The sequence below is a fragment of the Miscanthus floridulus genome, chromosome 18 (assembly GCF_019320115.1).
Source record: "Miscanthus floridulus cultivar M001 chromosome 18, ASM1932011v1, whole genome shotgun sequence".
In the NCBI taxonomy this organism is placed as follows: Eukaryota; Viridiplantae; Streptophyta; class Magnoliopsida; order Poales; family Poaceae; genus Miscanthus; species Miscanthus floridulus.
In genome coordinates this window covers 120,543,970-120,571,853 of record NC_089597.1, presented here as the reverse complement: position 1 = coordinate 120,571,853, position 27,884 = coordinate 120,543,970, and the positions used below count along the sequence as shown (strand labels likewise).

The window sequence follows — 27,884 nt, the reverse complement described above, 5'->3', positions numbered from 1 at the left end:
GAGCCGTCCCTATAAATAGGTCGGATTTGTAGGGGCGGCTCACTCATCGGCCGCCCCCGGTATTGTTATTTGTAGAGGCGGCTATTGATTGAGCCACTCCTACAAATACCCTACCAACAGTACTGAGTCACCCAAAATATCTCTCTCTCCATCTCGACTCTTCCATCCAACATGCACGAAGATATCTGTTCCCTTCCATCCATCCGCCGCCCCCGTCATGGCGATGGCGCTCCGGATCTCTGGCCTCCGGATCTCCTCCCCTTGCTCGCTCCAGTTCCTCTCACCGCCTCCTCGTCGTTCCCCGTCCTCCTCACCCGCCGGTACTCCTCATCCTTCCTCGCCGGTGGTCCTCCTCCCCGCCGGTCCTCCTCCTCCTCCCCCACCGACGCTCCTTCTCCGCCCACCGGTGGTCCTCCTCCCCGCCGGTTCCAGGAGCTCGCGGATCTGGAGGCCGGGTCGCCGAGGAGCTCGCGGATGAAGCTCGATCACACCCTCTCTCCGGCGGCCCTCTGCATCTCTGTGCTTGGCATGGCAGAGCGACGCACGATGGCGGGAGTGGCGTGCGGTCGCAGGATGGCGCGTCGGCGAGCTCGCCATAGCTCGGAGGGCCGCGCAAGGAAGGCCTGTGCTGCCCTCCGTCACCGTCGAGGCGCCCGTGCACGTGAAGCTCCTGGCTCGGCCAGCGGTAGCAACGCCACCGCGCACGCGCACCTGGAGAACGACACCCTAGTGCTTCGCGTCCACTGCGCCGGCGTGGTGTGGCAGGGGTGAGTGACGGGCAGGTTGCAGCAGCTCGAATGCAACGCAAGAAGCAAGAAGCCAACACAATCTGAAGTGAAACCTGCAGCAGGGAATAGGGATCAGACAATCAGTCATGGCGACGGCAAGAGATCCCACACCTCTCCATCGTTCTAGTGAATCTGGTGAGGCTGAGCCTGACGTTCTGCTTGTGCATAGCTAATTCTTTCAACTAATGTTAAGCAACTCATATGAGGAATGCTTGGGACACTGCCAATTTAATTGGCAGGGAATTTCGCTATGTAGGGAATTTGTATGTCAACAGTTCTAGCTTGTTAACTGCTGTCTGCTAGTATGTTTCAGCAAATGCTTGGTGTGAACATCTACATATTCAGTGATTGGAAGACTGATACAACTGTAGTTCAGTTACCCGGTTCAACTTTGACTTGCAGAGTTTCAGTGCTCTTGATTCAGCAGAGTTTCAGCATCATTCAATTTTCTTTATGGATTCTGCTGATAGATTTGTTCCCAGTTTGATATTGATGTCATTTCTTAGTATTGACATTATCAAGTACCAGCAGTATCAACCCCGGACTGTGCTGCTCAGGTGACTCACTAATACAACAATCCCTTTGTGTTACCTCAGTTCTTATATTTTTTTATCAAGTACGCAAGTGAGAATAAAGCAGGTTGCATCATTTGTGTTTGGCCATGCATTCAGCAAACTGCACTTTACTGCAGTTTCCTCGTGCTGGATCTCTTACAATACATGCCCTGTTTCATCCTTTGACTTACGGATGCAGTCAGGTTAGTGCAGTTCTCCTGATTTTGCCACGGTGACGGGGATGCCTAGGACTTGAAACACGTTCTCCTGTATCTGTATTGAATAGTTCTTCAGCAATGCACATACTTTAGGAGGAAACTGTTTGTAGTGCTTATACATTTTCCTCCTCTTGCTCTATTGTCTGATTGTACCATGTTTTTATTACATTATCCACAAACTTTTCTCTTGACAAAGGATTCTGAGTCTATTATTCTTACAGGGAAACTAGTGCTAATAGAGGGTCTAAATCTCTTCGAAATGGTGAGTTCTACCTGCGTCTTTGTTATGCATTGAAAACAGTTTTAGCTCATACTACAATTTTAAGCTGCTTCACTAATTGTTTGAAAAACTTGAACTGCAGATATTGGCAATGAGGAGCTTGATCAGCGCCAGAACAAGCCTAGGAGGTAAGATCCTTTTCAACATTTTTGACTTGCAAATCACTTGTATTTGTTACGCAATCTTATGCATGCTATGCTCTTGTGTTGCAGATAGTCAGAGATGAACTTCAGCCAGTGAGGCATCTTGTAAGGTGGACTGCATCTGAATAAGCTGCTTATGGTTAGTTACATGTTTCGTATTTTGTGTATCAACTTCTTTTTTCTCTGTGGTTAAACTTATCTGTAGCTTATTTAATATGCAGGCCCTATTTAGGCCCTTTGTGATCTCCAGTTCTGATCTGGAGCACTTTGGGTGGCTTTGGTACCCTTAATTATGTTAGGTAATGTCTTGCTTTAATGCTTTTATACATGTTTGGAGCTTATAAGAAAATGCATGTGTTTCGACAGAGGAATGTATATGATTCCGTTGTTCACTGTGCTTAATTTGAAATACAACATCATTGTGCACACCGTCCAGCTTGTTTTTTTTTCTTTTAAATCCCATTCGTTAATTTCTTTCTAAGATATATTTGTACTTTGTTGAAGCATCAATTCAATGACTAGAAGGGATTTAGGAAGAAAACTGCATTGTCATTTGGTCTTGCTTGGAACATATTGTATAAGCTATCGATAACACTTTTTATCGTGATCGTGGTCATATTGGTCAGTGTGACTGTGTGAGGTTAGGGGGTTTGAACTTGTTAGGGTGGACAAGTGGTTTAGAGAAGCTAAAATGATGGACTTTCCAAATGAAAGTTATTGTAGTGTCCTTTACTTTATGGCACATGGTGCATTTTTTGGAGTTAATTGTATACTTACTTGTCTTCACAGGTCCTCAACCAATGGAAGTGATTGAGATCTCTTCTAACATGGCACGAAGTATTGCCTCAGGGGCGGGCTCTTGGTCTCCAGGTTAGAGTTTTACATTCTTAATTTCCTTTCCCACTTAGGTGGACTAACTCTTACCATAACGTGGTATTAGAAAATTGTCCAACTCATGTGTACTTCCTTTTCAGGGCAATCTGAAAGTTCTCATATTGTAGGGCCTCGGTCTTAGTGGTCACCATGATGAAGAAAGTTATCTTGTGCTATATAGTTGTGTGAGAGAGAGGCAAGTGGGTCTGATACTTTTGTTTGCTTTAAGATACATTTTGTTGCTGCACTGTGAGCCATCCATCGAGATGGCTCTTTGTTAATTCGGTTGAGAGTGGGTCGAATACTTTGGTTTGTTTTAAGATACTTCTGAGTAGTTGTACCGTGGGCATGAAAAATATATGTTCCGGTCGAATTTGAATTGTAAATTTTTTTTTTGCGGAAAAATAATTTGTAGGGACGGTAGTTACTGTAGCTGTCCCTACAAATCGATTTGTAGGGGCGGCTGGTGTTCCCAGACCGCCCCTATAAATCGATTTGTAGGAGCGGCTACAATACCAACCGTCTCTACAAATCGACTTGTAGGGGCGGTGTGGGAACCGCCCCTATAAATACATGATTTGTAGAGACCTTTACGTAGGGGCGGTTGGACAAACCGCCCCTATAAATGGTCTACAACCGCCCCTAAAAATCCTTTTTGATGTAGTGTGGGTCGCTAGTTTGATCGGGGAATGCTTACTATAATGACTTACGTGATGAACGATATAAGCATACCTAGCTGTTTAGATTTAGAGAACACGTCACCACGGACTGTGATGTGCGCGGTGCGTGTGCTTGCATCGTACAGGAAGTGACGTGTGATTATATATATGGTAAATAAAGATTTTGGAAAAGAAACCCTGTGACTGTGATGGTGCGTGGTATCCTGGCCGTGGACATATATAATGCACGTGACATGCATGGCGGCGTGCGAATTGTGGTGCATGTGCGCATGGAGTCCTTGCACGTGCTCATATGGATGGCCAGGCCAAGTGACCAAAGACATCGCCGTCGTCCTAGTTTTCCAATGCTTTATTCACACATGCAGACAATATAGGCCGAATGAGCGGCCCAGCACAGCACTATGCTTGGGCCGAACTCGTTAACAATGATACCAAGCCGTGTCAAATAGGATCGTGCCTCATGCCGCCCATTGGGCCAGCCCGTTTGGGACCATGGCATAAATCTCTGCACCGACTACGCCTGCCCCCTGCGATTATGGAAGATAGTCATAGGAAGGCCACTATACAGCCATGCATTGGCAAAACTTCTTTTAATTAACTTCCAATGCACCCTAATAATGATCCAACAGTGAGCGAGTAATTTAACCACGCCGATATGGAAGATAGTAACAGAAGAAGGCAACCGCTGCCATGGATTTGGAAGGACTCGAAGGAGCCTTCCAGTTCCAGATCACCAGATGCTTGTTTTTTAGGTAGGCAAGCAGGCATCTTGGAGGGGACGCCGCCGTGATCGATCACTGCCTGTATATATAAGAGATGCCGCCGCGCCACGCTAAACTAAAACCCAAAACTCCGTCGTGCCTAGCATTCGCCGGCCGCCATGCAGCTGATCCAGTTCCTCGCGGCGTGGCTGTTCCCCGGCGCCCAGTGCTTTGCAGTGGACATGGCCAACGCCGACTCCTCTGAGCTCGACCGCGCGTCGTCCTCGCCGTCGTTCAGCGCCAATGCGGCCGGATCGGGCTCCTCCCTCTCCTCCCCGTCCTCGACGTCGTCGAGCGACGGCCACCGTGGCTTCTTTAAGTCCCGGTCACGGCAGGAGAGCCCCTTCACGACGCCGCTGTGCTTCGGCGCCAGCGGCGGCGGGGGCGGGAGGAGGCTGCTGCTGCGGAGCTCCCGCGCGCGAGCGCCCTCGAAGCAGCCGCAGGAGCAGGAGGATGCGGTGACCATGGCGCCCAAGGTCAAGGGAGACGTGGTCGGGAGGTACCTGCGCAAGATTTCGAGGAGGCTGAGGAAGGCTAGGAGCGACGGTAAGGGGGCGCCGTCATCGATGGCCGCCGTTGATGACACGGCCCGCGAGAGGGCCGAGTCCGTGGCCCGCGCCTTCTCGTACTGCAAGGACACGCTCCGGCGCGGCAAGTCGCGGTCGCCGTCCCCCCCCCCCCCCGCCCGCCAACTCCCTCGCCTAGCCTTGACCAGTGGCTCCACGACAGACAGGAGGAGATCATCGCGAACGCCGCCGAGCATCACTGCGATGAGTGCAGTGACCCACGGCCCTCACCGCCGCGTCCTCGCCGGGCCGCCAGATGGCCCCTCGGGATGCAGACGATGGCGAAGCGATTTAAGGAGTCGCCGTGCCCGTGCCCGTGCCCGTGCCCGTCCTCGCCAAGCCGGGACAGTTTGCTCGCCGCGTGCGCCGTCGCGCACGGCGAGGAGTCACCGCAACCGCATCACGGCCACGGTAGGTTGTCTCTGCTAGCCACCCGGCATCCCATGCAATGCAACCCTGATGCAGTGGCAAAGTCTATCGTCTAATGCGTTGGCTCTCCATGCATTCGTGCAGGTTGCCGTGGTGAATCGTCGATGAGCAGCTTGGACGAGATGGAGTTTTTGAAGACATTCGATGGGGACGAGGAGATGATCAATCACCATTTCATCACTGTGGAGATCTGAAGAAGCGGCTCTCAAGTGTTCAGCAAGCAGACTCCGCCGGATATGAAAACGAAGCGATTATATATGAAAAGAAAATTCGTGACAGCTTAGTATTACCAACACTGAACGTATTCCTGCTTCCAGGAGCTATAGAATTAATCATCCTAGGCTCTGTTTGGCAAAGTTCTAGCTCTAGGTAATCGGTGGATTTCTTTTAGAGCTTGTAACCTGTAGCTCTAGGAAATCGTGGATCTAAAGCTACATGTATGTTAAGTGCATTCATATGACTCATTTCGTTTATATTTTAGTTTATAAAAATATATAAACTACTTTAGTTTAATCTACAATCTACAAGTCCAGCATAGATTTCAGAGCTAGAGTTGTGCCAAAAAGGCCCTTATTAAGTTGTTTTTCCATCAATCTAACAAAGCCTAAGGATACTAGAGCTGGTCTAGATCCAAAATTTCTTGGAGCTATGGCACACTGAAGATATTTATTAAGCAATTTTGATTAAATTTGATTAAACACTTACTTTATTCTATCTGATTAACATCAAATCATGCATGGACTTTTGGGTGGAGGAATGCCAAATTAACTCGGCCTCAATATAGCAAGCATTTGATGTCACTATACTGTAGGTTATTAATTAATACTTTTATATTAACAAAAACTTTGAAGACAATTTTTCTAGTTATTGGAGTATATTTAAATCCATTTATTGCACAATGTTTTTATTGAAGCACTGCATAATCCATAGGTCCTGTGTCCAGCTCAAGCTTCTTGCTCCTTAAGCATTTCATTCCTCGAATTGAAGGTGCCACACAACTGTCGACTAATAAATCCCTACCCTCACCAAATGCAACCTCGTATCCTAAGGGCATGGAGCTAACTTTTTCATAGAATGCCATATCATCCACGGACCTATGGTTTCCCCTAAGTACGTGGGTCCTACAACACAACAACAATATGAACTTGTTTGGCATTGTTTTCCCTCAAGTGCTCTTCAGGAGAAGTCTGAGCACTTGTGGAGGCGCCACAAATTGCAACCCCTCCTCCAGACCGAAAAATAGTTCCAGTTTCTCTACTGTTCAACAAAAAATGACTCCTCCTAAAGCGTTTTATGGCTCCTCCACAGTTGTTGGAGTCGGAGGTAGACTCATACCAGACAGGCCCTAAAAGAAAACAAATTGCACCGATCATCCTCGACTGGTTCCTCAGTCTATTCTCTATGCGTTGATGGTGACAACATAGAGAGCATGGAAGCATTTTAAATAGCGGCGCTATTCCAACAGTGACAATTTAATTAGTGATATATTTCCTACTTATCAGTTATAATTTGCTACTAATTTGGTATTTTGGACAATTAAACTTTCATGAATCATGTTGTAATGTCATATTGGTATTTGGTAATGTCACCTAGACTTGTTCAGGAGGTACAGTAGTGTCCACTGGATATGAAAAAGGAAATTCATTTCAGCTTGAGTTGTTTTTCCATCAATCAATCTAGCAAAGGCCTATAGATTCTAGAGGTTGGAGCTGGAGCTGTGGGCTGTGACACACGGAAGATATGTTTAGTTAAGCATTTCTATTAATTTTGATTAAACACATACTTTATTCTATCTGATTAACATGAAATCATGCTTGGATGCAGGGGTGAAGGTATGCAAACTTGTCCTTAATATAGCAAAGCATTTGATGTCACTCCGCTGTAGGTTATTAATTTATACTTTTTATAGTAGACAAAGTTTTTAGGACAATTTCTCTAGTTATTATATTCAAATTCATTTGTTGCACAACGTTTATTCAAGCATTGCATAATTCATGTCATGTGTACAACCACTACTGGAAACCCATCCTTTGCCGAGGGCTTCGGGGTTTGCCGAGGGCTAGATCTCGGGTGCTCGGCAAAGGCTCTATTTGTCGAGGGCCAGCCCCAGGAGCCCTCGGCAAAGATAGGCCCTCGGCAAAAAACAGCCCTCGACAAATTGGCCCTCGGCAAATATGGCCGGATGGGTCACGGCGATTACATGTGGAGATGTCTGGGTTTTAGGCATCCGACGTCACAACTTGCTCGAAACCTTCTCAATTTTTACCACAGCCTACACATGCGATAACATGATACCTCGACAAGTTTCGTGATTTTCGGACTTCGTATGGATTTTATATAATTTAAAAACACTTTTCTGACAAGTTCCTCGTCATGTTACGTGAAGAAGATGCCCGAAATTTGATGCGAGTTCGTGGATAGGGACTCAACATACACCAAATACCATGAATAACATTTTTCGAATCACTAAATTGCATTATTCCATCCAACTGCAGTTCAAATTTGAAATATTCGAAAAAATCAACGAAAAGAAATAAATTAGGGAAATATATCAAAAAAAAGTCAAAATTGGCCCAAATTTTAAAATTGAGTTTTAAATAATGTATTATAGCACCACAAAAAAACTGGGTTTAAAAAACAAAAAAAAAAACTTTGCCGAGGGCCTAGCCTGGCCCTCAGCAAAGGGGATCTTTACCGAGGGCCTGGCCAATTGCCCTCGGCAAAGAAAATTTAAAAAAAATAAAAAATCTTTGCCGAGGGCCCTGGATCTGACCCCTCGGCAAAGGGCCCAACCCTAAATCGGCCAGCGGCCTGGCCCAAAATCCCCGCCCACATTTCATACGCCGCCGCCGCTGCTCGCCCAGCCGCCGCCCCGTGCCCCGCCGCCGCTGTGCGCCCTGCCGCCCCGCCAACGCCGCCCTACCACCCCAGAGCCGCCCTGGGGGCGCGCCCTGCCTCCCCTCCCCGTCTCGGTCGAGCAAGGGGAGCTCGGCCGCCCCGGCCAGCCCTCCGGCGGCCCCCACGCCGGCCTCCCTACCCCAACACCAGCCCCCAGGCCACCCCCCGTCGCTGGCTGCTGTTGAAGGGGAGGAGGCAGAGGGTGAAGTAGGAGGAAGAAGAGAAGGAGAAGAGGAGAAGGAGGAAGGGGAAGAGAAGGAGAAGAAGGAGGAAGGGGAAGGAGAGGAGGAGGAGAAGAAGGGGAAGAAGGAGAGGAGGAGGAGAAAGAGAAGAAGGGAAGAGGAGAAGCGGAGAAGAGAGAAGGGAAGAGGGGGAGAGGAGTACTCCGACGCCGCTTGACCTCGCCGGAGAAGAAAGTGACCCCCGCACCGCGACGCCCGACTCCACCGCAACCCTAGGTAAAACTCTCGTTGTCGGCCTTCGTGCCGTAAATTGATATGAGGGCCTTCGTGCCGTTGTGGTTGTCGGCCTTCGTGCCGTTGTGAATGTTGGCCATCCTGCCGTTTTTTTGCAGGTTTTGGAAACCTCCCCGTGCAGGGGAGGTGCTGCCAAAATTTTGAACAAACAATAACCTATTGCCTTTTTATGCAGGAGAAGAGCACGTTGGAGGGGACCCAGAGGACCCCGATCGTCTTCGTCGGCGTCGCGGTTCTGCCTGCACTACGTCGCCTCGCCACTGCGTCGACTCGCCACTGCCTCGCTAGCCTGACTTCACCGACACCCTAGGTATAAATAACCTCTTTTTCCACATGTCTGTCGTAGCCCACACGTAATCCAGTTAGGCATCTTCCATCCGAAAGAGATACGGTCGTAGGTATGCGGATCTTTGCATATCTGCGACCATATCTGTTTTGGATTGTCCACATTTTTTGGACAGCCCGTGGATGCGTAGATGGGTTAGTTTCCATGGTCCGCTTCGGTCCGAGACGGAGTTTCGGCATCACCTCCTTGTTGTTCTCTGGATACACACTCTCCCTTGCAGGACGTGTATCGAGAGAACAGCGAGGAGGTGCTACCAAAATTTTGTCTCAGAGAGGAGCGAAGCCTAGAAACTGACCTTATCTACGCATCCGTGGGTGGGATTAGGACCTATCCTCACCTATTAGACATTAGGAACACCGCGTAGATGCAATTGATGGTCACAATACTCTGTGATGTAAATGTTAAAGGATAGAGGACCGTCAGTGGATGTACACGAGCTGGAGAAGTAGGAGTGACTACGACTATGAATGGGTGAAGAGGACAGATCATTTCTTGAAACATGCATTTGGCCCAGGAGCAGGAGGACATTCTCTAGTTTGGTGTCCCTGCAGCAAATGTGACAACAGGAGAAAGTTAGACAAGAAGACCATGGGTAGACATCTTGTGTTCAATGGTTATACGCCTGGCTACCAGCAGTGGATCTACCATGGTGAAGCAGATCATATAAGAGCAGAGGTGGTGAGAGCACGCCTCGAGGCTTTTGATGATGATGCTGGGGTAGCAGACATGCTAGATGACGCCCACCAAGCTCACTTCACGGAACAACATGAGAAGGAGGAGATGGAGGAATCCGCAAAGGACTTCTACAAAATGTTGCACTCGGCACAGAAACCCCTTCACGAGTGTACAACGATTTCTTAGCTGGATGCGGTTGGACACGTAATGGGGTTGAAGGACGAGTTAAACCTGAGTCGAGAAGGCTTCGATAAGATGTTGGCCGTGTTTGGCACCATGCTACCGGAGAAGCACACTTTGCCGATGAACTTGTACAAGGCAGAGAAACTCCTTCGTATGCTTAAGATGTCGTATGACAAGATACATGTTTGTCTGAAGGGGTGCATCCTATTTAGGAAAGAACACAAGGATGCAAATTACTGTCCAAAGTGTAAATCCTCCAGGTACCTGGAGGTAGACTCTGGTGATGGTCAGAAAAGCAGCTTCCGATCCCCGCGAGAGTGCTACGGCACCTTCCTTTCCTGCCAAGGATCCAATGGCTATTCATGATCGAGGAATCCGTCTGATGCTGAAGCATGGACGTACTTCAATGACAAACATCGTGACAAAGCAGCTGAGGCCCATAATGTACGTGTCATGCTGGCAACAGATGGGTTCAATCCTTATGGAATGATGGCTGCCCCATACACATGCTGGCCCGTTTTTGTTATCCCCCTCAATCTCCCTCCTGGCATCTCCTTTCAACGGCATAACGTATTCTTGTCGTTGATAATTCCTGGACACACGGGGAGTAATATGGGTGTGTTCATGGAGCCTGTGATTGATGAATTGATCCACGCTTGGGAGAAGGGGGTATGGACATATGACCGAGCTACAAAGATAAGCTTCAAAATGCATGTTTGGTACCACTACTCCCTGCATGACTTCCTGGCGTATGGGTTATTTGCCGCCTGGTGTGTTCACAAGAAGTTCCCATGCCCAATATGCAAGGAAGCTGTGAGGTTCATTTGGTTGAAGAAGGGTGGCAAGTATTCATCGTTCGACCAGCATCGTCAGTTCCTCCCTCTAGACCATGAATTCAGAGAAGACATCAAGAGCTTTACAAAAGGTGTCAAAGTGACAGACCCTAAACCGCACTTGAGGACTGGTGCCGAGGTTCGTGCTTAGATAGATGCTCTCGTGCCCAATGAAGAAGGTGGTTTTGTGGGATATGGTGAGGAACATATGTGGACTCATAAGTCCAGCTTGACGAGGCTCCCCTATTTCGATGACCTTCTTCTGCCACATAATATTGATGTAATGCACACTGAAAATAATATCGCCGAGGCACTTTGGGGAACTCTCATGGACACTGACAAGTCTAAGGACAACGTTAAGGCTAGAGTGGACCTAGCAACGTTGTGCGATAGACCGAATCAAGCGATGCAGCCTCCTAGTGGCCGAAACAAGAACTGGAAAAGGCCTAAGGTCAATTTCGTCTTGCAAATCGATCAAAGGAGGGAAGTACTAAAATGGATCTAGACGTTAATGTTCCCAGATGGATATGCAGCAAATCTTAGCAGGGGAGTGAACTTAGGCACTTTGCGAGTCAACGGGATGAAGAGTCATGACTACCACATATGGATTGAGCATGGCTTCTTTCGGCGATGGTCCGAGGCTATGTCCCTGAGCATGTTTGGCTAGTGCTGGCAGAGTTGAGCTTTTTCTTCCGCTAGCTTTGTGCTAAGGAGATATCTCAGACCGTCGCTCAGGACTTAGAAAAAGCGGCACCTGTGTTGCTCTGTAAGCTAGAGAAGATCTTTCCACCCGGCTTCTTCTTGCCGATGCAGCATCTGATTGTGCACCTCCTGTCTGAGGCATGTTTGGGGGGGCCCGTGTAGGCCCATTGGTGCTATCCAATCGAGAGATGTCTAAGGACTCTTCGCAAAAATGTACAAATAAAGCCAGAATTGAGGCTTCCATTGCAGAGGCATGCCTTCGGGAGGAGGTGGCAAACTTCACAATGCAATACTACAAGCCAAACCTTCCTAGCAATCATAATCCACTCCCTCGTTACAATGCTGGCGAAAATGAATCGACCCTTAGCCTTTTCCAAGGCCAACTCAGCAGTGCAAGTGGATCAACCCCAAAGCTATTGGGAAATGAAGAGTGGCGCAGTATCATGCTATATGTGTTGAATAACCTTACCGAGGTGCAGCCGTTCATCAAGTAAGTTCGCAACAAACTTGTTTCAATATGTCGTCACTATTCTGCATCCAACCCCATTGATTCTCGTTCGGACAGGGAATTTGTTCGTGAATTCTAGCATCAATTAAGGGATCCTACCTCGCATGAACAAGACACCCTTGTTTCATGGGGTGCGGGAGCGGGGAGGCCTGATTTCATTTCTTAGTTCAAACAAAAGGTAATGTCTAATTTAGCTCGTACGTTCGATCGTCCAAGGTGATCGTACGTTTGATTAATATAACGATCTGTCATGCTTCACCTTGCAGGTCCAGACCAGTTCGTCCATGAGTGACGAGTTGAAACAGGTTGCAAATGGCTATGACATTAGGGTGAAGTCATTTACCAGCTATGACATGAACGGATATCGCTTCCACACAACAAGTTACGAGCAGATTCAGCCCAAACGAAAAACCACAAATAGCGGAGTTTGTACGCCCGACACTGATGGCCTCGACTATCATGGTAGAGTTGAGGAAATCTATGAACTCTCATTTCATGGAGACAAACCTCTTAAACCTATCATGTTCAAATGCCACTGGTTTAATCCTCGATCAACGAGACGAACCCCTCATCTTGGGCTAGTTGAGATTTGAGAAGATTCCATCTATCCTAGAAAAGATGTCTACATTGTGGCTCAATAGGCCGTGCAGGTGTATTATACTCGATACGCCAACCAAGACAAAGAGGATCTTAAGGGTTAGGCTATTGTGCACCAGGTATCTCCACATGGTAAACGACCTACCCCAAACGATGATGATTACAACTTCAACGCAAACACATATGATGGACAGTTCTATCAAGAAGATGGGCTACCAGGCACGTTTGAGATAGTCTTACCCAAAGCAATCGAAATGGAAGTAGACAACGAAATGGTTGATGGCGAGGTCGATGGAGATGTGGTGGTAAATGCCAAGGACATAGCAATGCTTGAGCGATTACTTCTAGGCAATGAGTACGATGACAACATAGAACCTTCGGATAGTGTTGCCCATTTGGACAATTTTGACAGTGATGATGAGACCTATGATCCCAATCATGAAGATTATTCCTAATACATGTAATACTATGTTTTTTTAATTTGTGTTTTGTTTATATATTTTGAATCTATTTCTAATATATGTACTAATTAGTCTTGTTCATTCTTTGTGATTGCAGGTGATTGAACAAAGATGGTGAGCAGACGTCCACGCCATGACACGCCCTTGGTTTGTAGGAGAGACCACCCTCTCCTTCGAGGTGAGGGGTCGTCGTCTAGGGCAGCATCCACAGGAGGTGACGAGAGAAGGACCAGGGGCAGCAGCCGCATGAGGCAGCGGTCTCCTCCCTCGCCACGTGATGAGGTGCTGGAGGAGGAGCACGTGATGGCCATGGCCACGTCCTCGTCGGAGGACGAGAGGGGTCAGCAGATGGGCAAGGGAGGCGAGGCGCTCGAGGGCGAGGGAGGTAAGGGGCTCAAGGGCGAGGGAGGGGGTATCGCTACCCAGACTCCCTATGAGCGAGGTCCCATGAGCCTCCCTCCGGTTCCGCTTCCTCACAACCACCCAGTGATTCGGCCTATGGCAAAGAGGTAAGTAACTATAGATGTTATCACAACTACTTCATAAGATATGTTGGAAATCATAAGAGAAACTGATAAATTTTCTTAATCACTTGTGCAGGGCCTGGTTGGTTTTGTCAGGTACTCCAGCACGCACCCCTGTGAGCATCCTTGGTGTTTTGTGTAGGAAATGGTACCCCGACATTGTGCAACTATCCGAAGAGCCGGTGGTGCGGGAGCCGGCCTCCAACTGGGACAGGTACGCGCTGGTCACGGATGACACTTACCGCAACAAGTAGGAGCGGGTATTAGCAGAGTTTTGGGTAAGTTTCTCTTGCACAATATTGCTTAATACATCTCATTCATTGGTTAAATGTTTTATTGAAATAATGAATGGATACATCGGTTTTGTATGTAGAAATTTTTCAAGGCCGAAGAAGGACCTGAGGCCCAGGCGGATCGGGCGGCTGCCGCAGCTTGTAGGAAGTACGTCACCGAGATGCACCACCATGGGCACGTCCAAGCCCACATAGACTACTACAGGTCGGTACTTAAGCAGTCCCTCCCCAAGCCTCAAGCAAGACTGATTATGCTGACCTGGGACCAGTACCTTGAGGTAAGCGAATAACATTCATAATGATTCATTTTGATATTAAGTAGGTTCAATTTCATCTTCTTATATGTCAAATACTTGATGACTTGTAGGTGATTCCTTGGTGATGCCGATCGTATCCCGAGTGCTGGGCCATGATCGTGGACAAGTGGTTATCACAGGACTTTGTTGACACGCACAAGAGGCAGCGGGAACAACGTCTGATGAGGCAAGGTCCAACTCACCATCAAGGCAGCCGCAGCCTCCCCAGATACAAACAAGCATACGTAAGTGATTTCTTTCATTTGTTTTGATGCTCAATTCTGCTTGATTTCTCACCATCTTCCCATCTTTCTCGCAGGAGGCTACGCACCTGGGTAAGGAGGTCTCAGAGTTCTCTGCGTGGGCTATGTCCCACATGGGCAGGGCGTCGTCCTCTGTCTCCTTCGACCTGGCTGCCCCGCCCTAGGTGTACTCCGACCCGAACGTGTACACTAAAGTCCAAGAGTATACGTCCTCGGTAAGGGAGATCTATGGGGAATATTACAATGTGTGCACTGAGCCCATTGATGCAGAGACGATCATGAGGCTCGGAGGAGGCAAGAAGCACGGGCGGCTGTGGATTGCAGACGGTGCCATCGACTCCAGCACTGTTCCCTCCCTCAACGTTATCCGAGCATGGAGCACGAGCTCTAGCCAGCCCATACGCACACAGCCTTCTCCAGCACTGCAACAGGTCCATGCACTCCAGGTAATTCCTGTTTTACTCGTTGTACGTTGATATTTACACACCTAAATTAGATTTGCATTACTGATACATTGGAGCAAAATATTGCAGACCGAGCTGCAAGAAACAAAAAGGCAAAGTCAAGAGCAGAACGCAGAACTGACCGCACAGCTACAGGCCCAGCAGGTCGCGTTCGAGGCCGCGTAGAAGCAGATAGCGGAGATGATGGTGATCATGCAAAGTCTTGGGCAAGCATCGCGTGTACCTGTGCAGTTTTCAGCTCCTCCACCTCCTACTTCTGCAGCTACTCCTGTAAGTATGAAAGTTCACTTTTCGGTTGTGCTTTGCATGTATGTCGGCCTTCGTGCCATTGTGGATGTTGGCGTTCGTGCCGTTGTGGATGTCGGCGTTCATGCCGTTGTGGATGTCGGCGTTCGTGCCATTGTTTCTTGTAGGTTTTGGAAACCTCCCCGTGCAGGGGAGGTGCTGCCGAAATTTTCAATTGAGTCTAATCTTTTTGTATTCCTAGATTACTAGATGCAATCTCTAAGTTCCAAAACTGTTTTCCTGGATTACTCACACATGCAATCTCTGCTCCTTTGTGTAGCCTTCGTCCGCGGATTCCAATCATCCCAGTAGTGCGTCACCGGGTGATCCCGCCTTTCCTTCACCACCGTCTCATAGGCTACCTTGATGAGGACTAGTGCTAGGTGATGTGGTTGGACTTTATTGTAATATTTGTGGTTTATGGTTCTGACTTGTGCTTGGATTTCATGAACTTGTCGTAATAAACATGTGAATGATGATGAACATGTGACTTGTCATTGTAATATATTGTGATTTGTGGTTCACAATTATGGTTGTGATATATTGTGAGAAAATGGGTTATGTGTGATATATATATGTGATGGTTGATATATATATATGTATATATATGAAATGCTTGTGTCGATGGAATGCAAAAAACAAAAAAAAAATTAAATTTCTGCCTCTTTGCCGAGGGCAATGACCAAGGCCTTCGGCAAAGAAGGGTCCTTTGCCGAGGGCCGTCCCATTGCCCTCGGCAAAGATTCATTGGAAAAATTATGGAACATTTCTTTGTCGAGAGCCATGGTTGGAGGCCCTCGACAAAGATTTTTTTTAAAAAAATTAAAATTTCTTTACCGAGGGCCTGCGGGGAAGCCCTCGGCAAAGATTTTTCAAAAAAAAAGAATAATTCTTTGCCGAGGGCCGTCCCATTACCCTCGGCAAAGATTTTTTGGAAAAATTCTGCAACATTTCTTTGCCGAGGGTCATGGTTGGAGGCCCTCGGCAAAGATTTTTCAAAAAAAAAAGAATAATTCTTTGCCGAGGGCCCCCGGAAACGGCCCTCGGCAAAGATTCCGTCCCAGGCGCCGGCGCCGTGACGGCTGGTTTTCTTTGCCGAGTGCCGGTCCAACCCTCGGCAAAGGCTTTGTCGAGTGCCTGATAAAGGGCCCTCGGCAAAGACCCTCTTCGCTGACTCAAAATTCCCCGAGAGCTCTTTGCCGAGGGCCATCCTCGGCAAAGCCTTTGCCGAGGGTTAATGGGCCTTTGCCGAGGGCCTCAGGCCCTCGGCAAAGAGGCCATCTCCAGTAGTGAACTCAAGCTTTTTGCTCCTTAACATTTCATTCCTGGAATCACTTTGACTCCTCTGCACTGTTTTGTCGTGTTTGGGGAAGAAGAGCACAATCAAGGTGCCACACGACCAATAGCCTCGATCCCTACCCAACCTACGTATCCTAAGAGCAACTCTAGCACGAGATCTTGGCGGTGTTTGATGACCGGCAACTCGCCACGGAGTTACCCGGGACGATGGTTGGTGGGCTTCGACGTACGCGGAACTCGACGGTGAAAGCAAAGAGATAAACGATTTATACTGGTTCGGGCCCTCGTGATCGAGTAATAGCCTTTAAGTCCAGTCGGCGTGTATCCTTTTACGTTGGATTGATTGGTATGATTATCTGTCATGGTCTGTCGATTTTGGGAGCCTTGTCCTCCTTTATATATTCCAGGAGACAAGTCTCCTAGTCGGTTACAATGTAAGAGTCCTAATAGGATTACAGGGTGGCAATGTTACTAGAATTACATGTGGAAAATTTCTAGTCGGACTAGATCTTCTTCCTTCCTTGCGGGGTACCCGGAGACTATGTCCCACAAGCCCCCGAGCACTGTATGGTTGATCTTGGAAGCTTTCTTGTTCCTTCAGGTCTTGCCGAGTATAAACAAGCTTTGTCCGAGTGATTTCTTGAGAGAAACCATGAAGTGCTCTTGAGATCTTCGAGTGGTGTGGACTTTCCGGAAAAGTGCACTCACTGAGTGTAGCCCCCCCCCCCGAGCCTCTTGCTGTTTGGAACAAAGAGTTGGAGGGTCTTGTATGTAATTCCTTGTCAATGAAATTTGAATGCATCCTCTGAGAATATGTATCCCACAACCCCTGAGCCTACAATCCGACTACTCGGTAGTCGATCTTGTAGACGTCCTCAAGGGTGCAGCCGAGTAACCCCCCAAAGACAATGATCAATGATCGCTTGTCGCCGAGTGGTTGGAATCTTGTAAACTTGGCCTTCCATCCTTGGTCCGAGCCCCCGAGAGTCATTGGAGTGAAGCCGAGTAAACTGTGACAATGGCGGAGCACCCGAGCTTAGTGGCGTGGTATCCGAGTAGATGGATGAGCATATACATGTACGCCTGTAGTAAGAGCATGTATGTATGTACGATTTAAGTCTCTAGCTTGCTAGCTTGAAGTCATCTTGGAAGTTGAATGAAGTGATGAATACGTGCATGTAGCTTGTGTGGATCTGATAATGAAGTTTTGCATGTCGCTGTACGCCTTCCTTCGTGTTGCTGGTTGACGGCTCGACCGGCTTACTTGAGGGCTGGATGTGTACTCCGTATATGCATGCAAGCTGAAGTATCATGAATATCCATATAATTAGCCTGTACGTGTACGGGCTCTATGTTGCTTCTTGGCCGGTGGAGCACCATGATTCGCAGAGTATCATCGCGAGCTCGTCGCAAGACCTCTCGATGTCTAGTGTTGTGCCCTCCGTCCTGGAGGTTCAGAGTGGCCGTCGGGGCTTTGGATTGAAACAGCTTGCCTGTAGGAGCCATTATACGTGCATGAATGCATGCAAATCCTGCTAGCTTGCACGGCTTCTTAGCATGTACGGCTTACTCCTTGAAATTGCTATTGGCTTGCAGTTTGGATATCTTTGCTGCTCGGCTCGCTCGGGACGGAGACGGCTCGCTTCCGGCTTGCTTAACGGCTCGCGATTAGCAAAGGCATAGGAGCGGTAAGAACAGCCGTCCTTGCTGCCAGCCAGAGTACTCGTCACGCCGTCGTTCTTTGCCGAGTGCTTGCATGTCTCCATGACCGGTGCATGCTCTTTTAATTTGCTTGCTTGTGAGCAACAGAAGCACACATAAGCATGTACGTGCATGCTCATATTTGCGATCATCTTGCTGACGTAATAATAGATCTTTATCTCCGTGTCACATGCTGGCCTGAAGCTGATGCGGAGCGCCGATCGTCATGGCCGTGTAGTCCTCCGCATCCTGATTGACTTAGGACGAGTTGAATTTTGGTGACCGCATCCTGATTTACTTAGGGCGAGTCAGATTGTAAGTGTGTTATTGAACACTTTGAGGGATGGATGTAGTTGATCAGACGTCTCGACCGACTTTAGAGTCGTGAAAGATGATTCTGTCCGAGTGCGTGTATCAGCACTGTAGATAAGGGACTTGATGACCGCTTCTCTGTTGGCATCCGTGCCGAGAGGGACAATGAAGAGATAGCTTCCACCTTTGCTTATCAGTTAAACCTGTCGTTGACCTGTAGACAATGTAAGACTGTGTTGAATCGTGAATGAATTCTGTTAGTCTATTAGTAAGCCGAGTACATCAACGGGTTGGCCTGTAATATATCTTTTTGTTTATAAAAAGTTGTTTTAGACTGTTAATCTGTGGGTAAGATTGTAGTCTACATGTATTGGGCTTGTATTGTCTTGTATAGTCCTTTGAAAAGGCGCGTAAGACGGATTAGCCGAGTAAAAGTAGTCAACGTAGTCATTATGATGAAAATCATGTTAGACCCTTCCGTCGACGTTAACTGCGTGATAGCACTTGTTCAAGGGGCCTTTGTAACGATTGTTCACTGTTAGGATCCCGCCCCATAGCGAACGAATCAGGTACCTTACTTCCAGGAATCATCCTACTCAGGACAACATGTGATAGCTAGACTAAATGTCGGTAATTAGCGCACACCGGCCATAGAGATGTAAGCCATCTAAGTAGTCGGCGTATCTCATAGAAAGGCAATATAGCCAAATACATAGCGTATGCGGTGTAAGACCACGTTCGGGTGACGTCATCATAGTTAGAGATGCGTACTGGATGCGTGGTGAGCCAGCCTATCTCGAATAAATGAGGGCGTAGTAGCATGACTGCCCATCAAAGGTGTAAACAACATGCGATTGTGTACCTTGTTATTAGTCATAGAGATGTGTGGCAGCATGGAGGCTGGCCTATTTCTATAGCAGACATAGGGTAGCAGCGTGGCTACCCATCGAAGGCGTGAACAATGCTGGGTTGTGCGCCTTGTTGTAGGTCGTAGAGATGAGTGGCAGCGTAGTTGCCGGCCTATCCCTGTAGTGGACATAGGGTAGCAGCGTGGCTACCCATCGAAGGCGTGAACAACACTGGGTTGTGCGCCTTGTTGTACAAAGGAGAGGCCGGAGCCATTGCATGCCGACGGCCGTGTATGCTGACAACGATGGCCAGAGCCAATGACGACGAGAGCCGGAGCCATTGCATGTTGACGGTGATGCCCGCCATGTATGCTATTGATGAGGGCCAAAGCCAATGCATGCTGACGGTGATGACCACCGTGTATGCTGTCGATGAGGGCTGGAGCCATTGTATGGCGACGGTGATGACCGCTGTAGATGCTGATGACGAGGCCCAAAGCCATTCACTACAGCAGACGCGTGCTTTGCCGAGTGCAATTGCACTTGGCAAAGAAGGCTTTGCACTCAGCAAAGCCTTTGCCGAGTGCTGCACTCGACAAAGAGCTGTCGGCATATCCCCTCACGGCAAAGGTTTCTTTGCCAAGTGCCGCATGTCGGGCACTCGGCAAAGGATTTCCCGAGTGCCACGACGGCACTCGGCAAAGAAAAGCCGCCGTGATGGCCAGGTCACAGTGATGGCCCCTTTGCCGAGTGCCACGTGTCGGCACTCGGCAAAGAAATGTATTTTTTTAAATGCTTTGCCGAGTGCCTGCATCTGGCACTCGACAAAGCTTGTTTTCTTTTTTTTTGGATTTTCTTTGCCGAGTGCTGTAGGTAGGCACTCGGCAAAGCAGTTTTTTTTAATTTTCTTTGCCGAGTGCCTTGAGCATGGCACTCGGCAAAGCTGGGAAGCTTAGTGTCCTAGATTCCCAGCTTTGCCGAGTGTCATGGTCATGACACTCGGCAAAGAAGTGAAAAAATTCAATTTTTTTAGTTTTTAGTCTTCCATCGTTGCAAAAAAGATATACATCATATATATATATATATATATATATATATATATATATATATATATATATATATATATATATATATATATATATAACACAACTATATATCACACAAATATATATATAATACAAATGTATATCACAATCCACCACAAACACAAACATAGCATACAAGTATCACAATCTCGACTCCCAAGTCCAAAGTCCAAACACACAAGCATAGTTCACAAAGTTCACAAGTGTATTATATCACAATGGCTGCCATTTGAAGCTCACGGCGACGGTCCGGGTTGGGATGGCCCAAAGTGCGATCCCGGTGACCCTCCGAGGTAGTTCGACGCCGCCCCCAATTGATGTTGCACAAAATAGAAGAGATTGCACGTGAGCGACAAGAGAAGAGATAAATATGCAAGATAAATATCTGCCACTACCACCACCACCACCACATCACCGCCATCACCACCACCACCACCACCACACCACCACCACCACCACATCACCATCATGACCACCACCACCACCACACCACCACCACCACCATGAGCACCACAACACCGTGACCACCAACACCAACACCACACCACCACCACCACCACTAGGTTTCTCTAGGTTTCACTAGGTTTCTCTAAGTTTCAGCATAGAAAGTAAAACTTCGTACTTATACTCATTGGGGTAGAATCAGGATGTTGTGGAGGTGGATCTGGAGCAAGCAGCGTCTGTGGGATCGCCCAACCTTGTTGCTGGCCAATTTGCTGCATGAACTTGATCATCTCGGCCATCTGCCGCTGATCTTGCTCCCGCTGGGCCTCCAAAGCCTGTAGCCTTTGCCGCTCGACCTCCTGCTCGGCCTGTAGTTCCTGCACCTGGGCCTACAGCATTTGACCCCAATGTTTCAATAATGCATAGGTAAGGTATGTAAAAGTCAAAGAACGACGAATGAAATAGGAATGCTTACATGGAGTGCAGACACCGTGGTCGGCTGTAGGCGTATGGGCACGCTTGAGCTCGTGCTCGATGCTCGGAGCAGGTGGAGAGGAGGAGTAGAGGCCGTGTCGAGGACGCCGTCACCAATCCAAAACTGCCCATGCTTCTTGCCTTGCCCCACCCTCATCATGAGTTGAGGATCAAGGGGCTCCTCGGTTCTCGGATCGTAGCCCGACCCATGGACTGACCTTGCCGCCTCCGTGTACGAAGAGAGGCGGGTGTGGACACTGGAGTTGGTGTACGCCTCAACTAGGGCATCTGGGTCGTACTCGATGTCGGCCGTCGCCTTACCCATGTGAGCCAGAGCATATGCCTTGAGTTGACCAACTGGCTAGCCACCGTGTGCATCCAACTACGAGAAAGACAACAACATGTGGTTAGAAATGATGCAGAATTGAGCGCGGCTAGATTAGAGCAATGGCGGAGACTTACATATGCCTTTGCATATTTGCTAAGGCTGCGGCTGCCCTGATGGTGAGGTACACCTAGCATCTGCAAACACCTGTCGCAGGCCTCCTCGTGCTTCTTCTACCAGTCCCCGTCCAACCAGGTGTCCACAATATATTCCTAGCAATCGGGGTGGGTGGCGCACCAGCTTGGAATCGCCTACAGGACATCAAGTAGATGACATATCAGAAGATCAAATTAGGCATACTTAATCTCAAAAGAAATGAATATTCATGTTTTGTATTTACCTGTATGTACTGCTCCCTTGTCAGCGTCATCCGTCTTGCCTCCTCTTTGTTGACACGCCTAAGTAGGAACTTGGCGTTGTAGTCTATGTGGGCCTGGATGCGGGACTCGTAGTGCAAGTCCGTGACACGCCTTTTACAGGAAGTGTAAGCCACCTGATACGCACTTTCCTCCTGTCCCTCTTGGATTCTGAAGATGTCCTGCATAAAGACACGAGGTATCCATTATTTTATTTCAAGAATGTCTAATGAATGCGAGGAATTGAGGAATGTAGTGCAAGAAAGACTTACCCACAACTCCCTAATCACCTAATCTGCCTTGTTTCTACAGCGGATGCCATTATGATCTGGAGCATCCTACACGAGGGCATAGTGGTCGAACGTCCAGGCTGGCTCCCAATCCTGATCTCCTTTCCTAACCAGGCCAGGGAAGTGTTCCTTGCACAGAAGTCCTAGGATGTCATTCACATTGTGTGCGGGGGCCGCCTGGTCCACAAGCACCCAGTTCCTGCACAAGTGGTCCACAATAGTTATTAGATGTTATTATGATTTTTCAACATATCAAATGAAGAATATATGAAGTTACTTACTTATCGCCCTCGGGTGCAATCAGTGGGCGCCTCTCAACAGGTATCGGTCGCTTCGGGAGCTTTGCGGGACCTCGCTGGTAGGGCTTCGACTAACCATAGGAAGTGGAACCCCCTACCGTCGCCGCCTCCTCATCCTCCGTCGCTAGAACCACCTCCTCGTCCTCCATCCATGGACCCCCGTCCCCGTCCATCGTGTGCTGAAGGTCGTCGTCGTGCACAGGGTCGCATGAGGAGCTGTGCCCATGGTCAGTCAACGGCTCTCGCCTGGGCCTGCTTCTCGGCCTCCTCGGCCTCTCTGATGCCTCCACCTCCTCAGCCGCCGCCATGTCCCTTCGGTTGGCGTAAACCGAGGGGCAGCTCCTCCTAGTGGGCCCCATCACCTGCAATTAAAAAGAGTAAACCAGTAAGTACAGATAAACGAGACATACTTAGTAAGAGATGCAAAATAAAGAAAATGTAATTACAAAATAACATAGTAATACCTGTATTTCTAATATTCTTCATGATTGGGATTATCTGGACGATAGGTATCGTCATCACTATCAAGATTGTCCAAATCCTCAACAGCCTCAGCCTCATCGTTGTCATTGCCTAGTCGTAGTCCGTCAAGCATTTCCAAGTCCTTCGGATCATGCACCTCATTTGCAGCGTCCTCGTCAATAACCCATTCCTCGTCTGCTTCCATTTCAATCTCTCCGGTTAAGTCTATCTCAAGCATCCCTGGTAGCCCCTCTTCTTATTGATAGAACTCTCCGTCATGCGTGTTTGGGTTCAAGTTGTAATCATCAGGGTTTGGGTGAGGTAATCTACCATGTGGTGGTACCTTGTGCACAATATACCAACCCTGAAGACGTGGGTCGGTTTTGTAAGCATATGAACAATAATAAACTTGTGTGGCTTGTTGAGCCACAATATAGACATCTTCTCTTGGATAGAAGAAATCTTGTTGAGTTTCGACTATCCCAAGTTGATGGGACTTTCTCGATACTGCAGGATCAAACCACTGGCATTTGAATATGATAGGATTAAGTGCTTTGAAACCATGGTAGTCGAGCTCGTATATTTCTTCAATTGTCCCATAATACTCCTCCTGATCAGTGCTCGGCGTAAATACTCTGGTATTCGTGGTCCTTGGATTGGGACGACTCTGCTCGTACCTTGTTGTGTGGAAGCGATATCCATTCACGTCATAAGCGTTAAATGACAAGACCTTATAGTCAAAGCCATTGGCCACCTGTCGTAATTCAGCACTTATAGACACATCCCTTTGGCACTACAAGTTCAAGCAGGAGAGAAATGAAATCAGGCAACTTGGAACGTCAAACTTAGTAAGAGCTAAGTTGGCCGGTACCTTTTTTTGGAACCATGTAATGAAATTAGGCGAACCATGTTGAAGAAGGGTCTCTCATTCATGGTTAGAAGGTGGCCTTGAATGATGCCAGGATTCATCAAAAAATTCTCTGCACCGACAAGGAACAATGTTGTTGGATGTACAAAAGTTATGGAGTATGTAACAAGTTCATTGAGAACTTACGCCAGATACGTTTCCACTTCATCAAGGTTGGTCAACACGTAGAGCATGATCTTGCGCCACTCTTCATAGCTCAAGGTCTTTGTGGTCACTCCACTTGCTCTCCCGCGTGGCCCTTTGAAAAGGCTAAGGGTCGATTCATTTTCGTCCTCGTTGTACCGAGCGGGTGGATTATGCATGCTAGGAAGGTTCTCATTATAGTATGTTGTTGTGAAGTTTGACACCTCCTCATGAATGAATGCCTCAGTAATGGAAGCCTCAATCCTGCCTTTGTTTCCACATTTCTTACGAATAGTCTTTAGACATCTCTCGATTGGATAGCACCAACAGTTCTGCACGCCCCCCCCATTCATGCCTCGGACGGGAGGTGCAAAATCAAATGCTACATCGACAAGAAAAAGCCAGGTGGAAAGATCTTCTCCAACTTACAGAGCAATAGAGGTGCCACTTTTTCCAACTCCTCAACCACTTTCACAGATACCTCCTTGGCACAAAGCTGGCAGAAGAAAAAGCTCAACTCTGCTAGCACCTTCCAGACATTCTCAGGGACATAGCCTCGAACCATCAACGGAAGAAGCCACTCAATCCATATGTGGTAGTCATGACTCTTCATCCCTAAGACTCGGCCAGTCTCTGGGTTCGCTCCCCTCCTCAGATTCGCTGCATACCCATCCGAGAACTTTAACGTCTGCATGTATTGTATCACTTCTATCCTATGCTTCTTTTCTAAGACGTAATCGGCCTTAGGCCTTTTCCATGGCTTACCGTCTCTTGGAGGCAGCATCTCTAGCTTTGGTCTATCGCATAGCGTTACCAGGTCCACTCTGGCCTTAGAGTTGTCCTTTGTCTTGTCAGGAATGTCCATGAGTGTTGCCCAAAGTGCTTCGACGACATTCTTCTCAGTGTGCATTACATCTATATTATGTGGAAGGAGAAGGTCATCAAAATAGGGAAGCCTCTCTAAGCCCGACTTATGAGTCCACATATGTTCAACACCATATCCCACAAAGCAATCTTTCTTAGGATTATCTTTCTTTCAACTATCTTTCTATGGATTGACCACGAGAGCATCTATCTGAGCATGAACCTGGGCACCAGTCATCTTCTAAGGTTCAGGGTTGGTCACCTTGACACCTTTCGTGAAGTTCTTGGTGTCTTATCTGAATGCATGGTTAAGAGGGAGGAACTGTCGATGCTTGTCGAACGACAAAAACTTGCCACCCTTCTTCAACCAAATGAACTCTAGAGTTGTCTTGCATACTGGGCATGGGAACTTCCTGTGGACACACCAGGCGCTGAATATCCCATACGCTTGGAAGTCATGCATGGAGTACTGGTACCAAACATACATTTTGAAGTTTTTCTTTATAGCTCGGTCGTAAGTCCATACCCCTTCATTCCAAGCACTGATCAATTCATCATAAACAGGCTCCATGTACACACCCATTTTGTTTCTCGGGTGTCCAAGAATTATCAACGTCAAGAATATGTTTTGCCATTGAAGGAGGACCCCAGGGGGAGATTGAGGGGGATAGCGAACACGAGCCAACAAGTGTATGGGACCGACATCATTCCTTAAGGATTGAACCCATCCGTTGCCAGCGCAACACGTACATTATGGGCCTCAAGATCTTTGTCACGATGCTTGCGATTAAAGTTTTTCCATGCTTCACCATCAGCTGGATGTACCATCTTGTTAGGATTGTATCGAATGCCATTCTTGTGCCATGTCATCTGTTTCATGGACTCCTCGGTCATGAATAGCCGTTGGAGCCTCGGTATGATCGGAAGGTGCCGTAGGACTTTCATGGGGATCTCAAGATGCTCCTTTTGGCCATCACCTTTGTCTACCTCCACATACCTAGAGGATTTACACTTTGGACAGTACTTTGCATCCTTGTGATCTTTCCTAAATAGGATGCACCCCTTCGGACAACAATGTATCTGCTCATACGGCATCTTAAGTGCACGAAGGAGTCTCTATGACTCGTAGAAGCTACTCGGTAGAATATGACCCTCCGGAAGCAGCCCACCAATAACTGCCAACATACCATCGAAGCAGGCTCGACTCATGTTGTATTGGGACTTCAACCCCATTAGGCGTTGAATGGCATCCAGTTGACAAACCATTGCCTTCTCATGTAGGAGCTTCTGTGCCGAAGACAACATTTGGTAGAATGCCTTTCCGGTTGGCTCTGGCTCCTCCTCCTCATCCTCCTTCTCCTCCTCCTCCTCCGTAGGTCTTTCAATGAACGTTGCTTTGTGAAAGTCACCTAACCATCCTGCTACCCCGCCATCAGCATCAAACGCCTCCAAGCGTGGTCTCACCACCTCCTCTCTAGTACGATGGGCTTCACCATGGAACACCCACCGGGTATAGTTTGGCGTAAATCCATACTTGCAAAGATATTCCCCCATGATCTTCCTTGTTTTTCTTTTCCTGTTTCTGCATTCGCTACAGGGACAGAATGTGTCTCTCGCTCCATTAGCTGCCTTGCCAAATGCTTGGTTCAAGAAACCCTCGGTCTTGTCCATCCATTCAGGGGTGATTTCAGCCTGACTTGGGCGGCCCGTGTACATCCACTCATGGTTATCCATCCTCTAGCATATACATGAGCAAGTAATATAACCACCAATTGCATCTGAACAGCGTGCCTACTGTCTAATGGTTGAAGATAGGTCCTAATCCCACCCGCGGATGCGTAGATGAGGTTAGTTTACATGCTCTACTCCGATCCGAGACAGAATTTCGGCAGCACCTCCCTGCTGTTCTCCCGATACACGTCCTGGAAGGGAGAGTGTGTATCCAGAGAACAACAGGGAGGTGGTGCCGAAACTCTATCTCGGATCGAAGCAAAACATGAAAACTACCCCATCTACGCATCCGCGGGCTATCCAAAAAAGTGGACAATCTGAAACAGATACAGTCTTAGATATGCGAAGATTCACATACCTCCAACCGTATCTGTTTCAAACGGGAGATGCCTAACTAGGTTACACCGATCTACGACAACAATAAGGAAGAGAGGTTATTTATACCTAGGGTGGCGGTGGAGTCAGGCTAGCGGGGCAGTGGCGAGGCGACGCTGTGCAGGTAGGACCGTAGCGCCGACGAAGACGATCGGGGTCGCCTACGTACTCCGGGTCCCCTCCGACGAGTCCTGCTCTGCAAAAGAAGAATTATAATACTATAAGTTAAAAATTTCAGCAGAACCTCCCCTATACGGGGAGGTTTCCAAAACCTACAAGAAAAAAGTCGGCACGATGGCCGACAGCATATATACGGCACGAAGGCCCACACATCCACGTACAGCACGAAGGCCCACACATCCACATACGGCACGAAGGCCGTCAATGACATACAAGGCACAAAGGCCGACAACCGGGGGGGGGCTTTATACCTTGGGTGGCGGTGGAGTCGGGCGACGCGGTGCCGGGGTCACCTTTGTCTCCAGTGAGGGGCGGGGATGACGGCGAGGACGAACGGCGAGGGGCATGGCCGACGGCCGAGGCTCCTCCTCCCTTCTCCTTCTTCCTTCTCCCTTCTCCTCTCCTCCACCTCCCTTCTCTCCTCTACTCCCCTGCTCCTCCTCTCCTCCACTCCGGCGGGTCAGGGGCGGGGGGCAGCCGAGCAGGGCACCACCGGTAGCGGAGCGGGGCCAGGGCGGGGCCGTGTCCGGCGGCGGAGCGGGGCGGGTCGGGGCCGGGTCGGGGCCGAGGCGGTGCCGGCGGTCGGCGGGGCTGGGCCAGGCGCGCGCGGCAGTGAGAGGGAGAGAGAGAGA

General features: G+C 48.4%; 1 long non-coding RNA gene across 4 annotated transcripts; it reads left to right on the top strand.

Moving 5' to 3' along the window:
• The first annotated feature begins 141 nt into the window (after positions 1–141).
• Positions 142–3,238, top strand: LOC136520384 (uncharacterized). Of its 4 annotated transcripts, none has more exons than XR_010775232.1 (7): positions 142–923; positions 1,191–1,822; positions 1,923–1,968; positions 2,053–2,122; positions 2,205–2,282; positions 2,773–2,853; positions 2,958–3,238. It is a non-coding gene; the product is annotated as an uncharacterized lncRNA (long non-coding RNA). The 4 variants fall into 4 exon arrangements; XR_010775231.1 differs by having other exon boundaries at positions 1,102–1,822; XR_010775233.1 differs by having other exon boundaries at positions 142–1,545; positions 1,782–1,822.
• Positions 3,239–27,884: the final 24,646 nt, after the last annotated feature.